Raw genomic sequence first — 6,000 nt, forward strand, 5'->3', positions numbered from 1 at the left:
GACTACATTTCTCACAGCATGACACACCATTGGCCCTGAGATTGCTTTAATTAAAATATTGTGAGCGGGGGAATGTTTTGGGGGGCGGTGTTGACTGTGTTTGTATTCGCCAGACCCAGGGGGCTTTGGGGTTCCTTCAGAGCTGCAATTAGGAACAAAAGGAACAGGAACAAAACAGCTTCTGTCAGATGTGTCAGGTCTGCTGTAGTCATAGGGAGGAGGGGTTGTCTCAGGGTTCCCCTTGCTACTATCCTGGGTAGGTAACACATGCTCTGCCCCAGCCAACATGTTCAAATAGATCAAAATAACACGGCTGAAAAAGACCACTGTTACACTGTCATGAATTTCTCTGAGTGCCATTTTCTTAAAGGTGCAGTGTGCGGTTTGGCACAGCAGCACTTTTTGTTATATTTTTTGCAATTCTCATTACATCCCGACAGCAGTCAATAAATAAAGTGCTCTGACACTAAAATGAAATACATCCGTAAATCTGTGGTGGAGCTGCCAACTTGAAATGAATGGATGGCTTACCTGCCCGTCAACCTACAGTACTGTACCTACCTGCCTAGCGAGTGTCATTTGTTTCCCCACCAGTTTGGAGGAATGGCTTTGGAGGGAGGCCTGAAGGGAGGGGCGGGGAAACACAGGAAACACAAAACACATACTGCACCTTTAAGTTGTATGGAATCTATGTAATATACAGTAGTATACATCAATTATTACTTAAAGTAACTTAGGGAGTTAAGACATCTCAACTCATTGCAGCATGGAACATTTCTTATTCCTACAGATTTGTAGTCCTTGGGTATATTGTCTGTTATGAATTTGGAAGGGTAGTTTACTTAATGCATGAAGTGTGGATACTTTATGTTTTGCATAATTTAGTTTTGTACATGAGAACATCAAGGGGTAATAAAGCTCAGGGGCTGTCTCTTATTGTTGGCTGAGACTCCTGTCCAAACAGATGCTGTCATCAGACTTGTTGAGAAAAACGCCACTGCTCCACTTTGCTGTCATTTCCCACTGAATTCTTTTCTTGCAGCTCTTATCTAATGGAAAAGAGCCATGCTCAGTTACTGGATGATATTAGTCACCCAGACCCTTCCCAATCCTTGTGATTCGGACTGTTTCACTAAATCACTGAATGCCTCAGTTCTGACTCAGATAGTTAGATAGATATTTGATCGATCCCCAGGGGGACATTGTTAAGCTCACCAACAGCAGTCATTGGTGAAGTCTTGGGAATTAATAGGTTTGTGTTATTGAAATGTTCAAGTATTTGAATCAAGTAGAATACAACTGTAATCTGTATCATACTGCTAAGATGTCTCCATCCCTCTTCTCCTCCTTAGGACAGCTTGTTCGCTGACCTTTCACTCCATTCCTCTAAGATTCATAGAAGATGCTAACAGGCATGATCTCAGTCCCTCAGCGCAATAACAATTTGAATTGTGTACTGTATGACTGTTTGTGTGTGTGTGTGTGTGTGTGTACAAGATCAGATGTTTTTGTGAAAGCCGCAAAAGCAATTAGATCCAGCCTGTTCAAGATAAGACAATCGGGTAGGCTTTTTGTCCTACCCGATTGGGTGGTCAGAAACCTGACTGGATTCTCCTTTTGTTTTCCCTCTTTTGTTCTGGGCTCTCACGATCACCAAACTCAATCTTATGGAAGCACCAGACTGCGTAATAATCCAAAAGTTTGCGGACCGGAGCTCTAATATCAAGCTTTATTCTGATAGCTGGCTAGACTCCACTGCAAGGACCCTTCCAATGCCTGCCGGGTATTTGCTGAGAGTTGTTGGCATTCAGCGGGATTGACATTAATTGTGCGAACATTCTTATCCTCTTATTCTCGCGTGTTTATGGCCACTCTGATTACATGGATGTTTACTTGGCAGTTTGTCCCGAAACGTTTGCCCAACAATCATGATGTGATTTAAATCCCGAGGAGTGATTGGAGATTGCATCGACTTTTGACTGGCCTGACTGTGCTTGTGCTGGCGCTGTCAATCAGTGGCTGACGTAAGCCACTTCTAACACTCGTGCTCTCTGTTTGTGACAGGTGGGAGATACAGTCCTGTGGCTTGACTTTCTATATGGGTGAAGGATCTCAAATAGCAGCCCTTGAACAGGTAAGGCTGTGTATATTGTGTGTGATTAATCAACAGTTTTACACTTTGCTATGATTATATATAATTAATCTAATTAAGGCATTCTTCAGCAGTTAACAATGTCTTTCAAATGTCTTCAAAGTGTCTTGATCAAAATCTTTCTCGATGGACTAGCAAAGTCTTGAGAGTGGCCGTGATTGCATCCCCTTTAAAAAACGACACATTCTACCCATCTATAAGTGTGATGACTGTCCTGTGTAAGCCAGCTGAGTGGAATACAAATAGCTCTCTGCTGCCTGTCAGCTTCATTACTGTCCCTCAGCCCTTTAGAGACGGGATGCATTTCTCGTCATATTAAAGAGTTGACACACATATGTATTTCCCATCCCATGTGTTTTAAGTTTCCATTACAAAACATACTGTACAAAGAACAACATTCACATGTCATATATGGCTTGGCCACAGTACACGAAGATTAGCTGATGCAGTGTTGTTTGTCACTGTGGTATAAAAACGTGCTCTTGTTATGAAGTTATTGTCATTGTGTGACATTTGTTCAGACTCGTGACAGCAGAGCACATGTGGCCTTTTCTAGGTCAGGGCACTGCAGTGTATTCAAACATTGTGGCGTCAGGAGACAGTGACACGTGTACAGAAACGACTGTATATATTGTAGCTCCAGTCAAGCATCTCTCTGGGTTTTAGGGGGTCAAGCACAAAAGTGTGAGGCTCCCTATTGTTATTGGTAGATAATAATAATAATACTAATAATAATAATAATAATAATAATAATTATTATTATTATTATTATTATTATTTGTATTCTTATTCTTATTCTTATTGTTTGTATTATTATTATTACCATTATTATTATTATTATTATTATTATTATTATTCATCTGACATGGAAGTCTATGGCAGCACCTATAACCGACTGGTTGCTTTTTACAAAACTTTCTACACTGGTAGAGGATCATATAAAGAGGCTATTGAACAAATCTAACATTGATTGGCCAAAGGGAGGAGGGAGGGGGGGGTGGTGCTGTAGCAACCCACTGAATTTCTGAACTTTGAACAAACATATCTCATGTCCTGTTTGACCTAGAGTCATGAAAGTTTGCATACATACAACTTCCAGTTGTGTAGATTATCCGTCATTTTGAATTTTTTGAAAAACGCTTAAAATTTTGCTCCTCCTAGGAAGTTTCACAAATCTGCATGAAACTCGGTACATACAATCTAGAGAACCATATCTAAAGTTCTATTTTGGCAAAAGTTTGAAAAGTTGAAAAAAACAGAGCCACTATGAGCCAATGAAGATTGCAGGGCTTTTCACATAAAGGTGTATACCTTCTGAACGTTTGGATGAAACACTACAAAACTTTGCAGGCATATCCCTACACATAAATGGAGGTGGGCCATCCATTATTAGTCCAATCAAACAATGTGGGGGCGCTAGAGAGCTTTTTTCCTGTTTAGGCCTAACCGTCATGCTGATTTTTCCAAAATGTTGTACACAGGGTGACGCTATAACAAGTAAAATGTTTAAAAGTGACTGAAATGCAATTTATTGCTGCAGTGCCCCCCTGGTCCAAATGGGGTTTATATTTCTTGTATGAGTAGGGCATGGCATGCTCTACAACTTACTAGTGGACACGAAATTGCCAGAATCAATTTTGATGTTGATATAAGTGTTTTTGTGCCAAGCCATCCCCATCTCGCTTTCAATGTATTTTCATTGACATTTTCAATGACCACATATTATAATAGCTCAAATGTTGATATGGTGTGTTTCGCTTGTTGCCTTTGATGTGCTTGTTGCGCTTGGCCCCCGTTCTTACTGCTTGCAGCTATATTTGTATGTCTGTTTTTGTTTGCCTTTTTCTCATTTACTTTCCTGGAAGGCTGCTTTGCACTTAAGTTCAAAGACAAGCATATTACATGTGTTTGCGTGTGCGCCCACACACACGCACACACACACACACACACTGAGGGAGAGAGAGAGAGAGGGAGAGAGGGAGAGAGTGTGAAAGAGAAAGACCTGCCCTATCTCATCATCTAAACCCAGTGTTAACCCTGTCAGTGTTGGAGGAGCTTTACCAGTGGTAGGGGTAGATCACACGCGTAAGTATTTCTAAGAACTTGAAGGGTTAATATGTTGTTCTTTGGCAAAAGATTAATCTGTATACCACTTCCTTTGGGTCAAAGTTCAAGCAAGAGATGAAACTGGGGTCACAAATCTTGCTGCTGTTCCTAGAGATGTTCACTTAAGATGGATGGACACACATGTGTTGTTATATTTAAGTGTATTGGAAAAATGGGAAAAAGGCCTTTTTTGGGAGGGTGCTGTCATATTCTTCAGAGGTTTACAGTATACAGTAACACACTGTGCATGGCCTGACTGGGGAACAGATTAACTGTGAGCGGCTTCTTGGTTCTGTTAATTGTATCTGAGATATAGGTGTGTATAAACAAGAATGATATACTGGATGGCTCTTCATTTAGGGGCTACGATGGAGGCCTGGACCCACATCAGCACAAAATAAATATTTGAATATCTTTTTTTTATTTAAAATATATATATATCCCTGGAAAATAGGGATCTGTAGGCTACCAGCCAGCCACGCAGTACCATGGATGAAACGCAGGACACCGTGTATTTCACTGTTGTGATGCAGGTAAAACAATCTTCTCAAGCAATAGTAAAGACTCAAGAAAAATACCATTTTGCCCCCGCCCTGCATGTTGAAATACCCATCCGACGTGGTTATCTACTGACTAATAGAGATCAGGTGGGATGATAAGAGAAAGAGGGGGAAGAGAAAGGGAGAAAGAGAGAGAGAGAGAGAGAGAGAGAGAGATGGAGATCAGGTGGAAGATAAAGTTGCAGTACGTCACCAATAGCCTCTAACCGCCTGTGGGGGACAACGCAGGGAACTGGCAGATACAGGGTGGATCGTAGCACACCTAGTCAGCTGGGTGAGAGTATGGTCTTCATAAATTGTCTTCGACAGAGAGAGTGAGAGGGGGTGGTGAGCAATGGAGGGAAAGAGAGAGAGAGAGGGGGGTGGGAGAGATAGAGAGAGAACAAAATGAAGCAGGGGGTCAGAAGAGGGGAGTTGGAACGCTGAAACACCTGGACACGAGAGGCTTGTAGTATTCACAGGTGTGTAGGATTATAGGGGAGACCTGGGTTGCACGGGTATCCCATAGCAACACAGGGAACCCCCTCAAGTAGTGCAGGTCTAAGCCACCACTTATGAAACAACCAGGGTGTCCATGTGTTGTCCAGACTAAAAATAAGAATGTTTGTGTATTCTCAGTGATCGTACTAACATTTTTCTTCCAATTCTAGGTACCTCTATGCATTTTTTTTCCCTCTCTGTTAGCATTACGTACGGTAGTAGCATGAGGTCCAACTAAATTCTCTGTTTGATTATTACCATCTGATTTAGAGCCTTGCATGACCCTAAAGTCTCATGTGACCTTTTTATATACACAGCAGAAATGGCTCACTCTGTGACTTCTGACCTTTAGCCATTGACCTCATCTCTGAGCTAACCCTCCTTCAGCGGCACCAAGAGATATAAGGGGGTTTCCCTAGCTCCTGGCCTCCCGGCTGTGTTTGCCTGCCATTTTGAGGGTAATCTCTGTTCATTTTTCAACTTTCCCCCTTCTTTAAAGTGACAGGCTCTAAAGTCCAGATAGCACAGTTGAAAGGAGGTCCGTGTCATTAAAAGGGACAATTTGGCACAAAATCTGTCAATTTTTTCAGAACGACCCGTTATCTCGCACGTCTCTGAGTGATCTCGGTACATCAGGGGTGCGGGTGAAAACCTGCCCACCCACGAGGCACCCCCGGCGGGGAGACTCTGGGGAGCGTTGTC

This window comes from Borostomias antarcticus, assembly GCF_949987555.1.
Source record: "Borostomias antarcticus genome assembly, chromosome: 22".
NCBI classification, from domain to species: Eukaryota; Metazoa; Chordata; class Actinopteri; order Stomiiformes; family Stomiidae; genus Borostomias; species Borostomias antarcticus.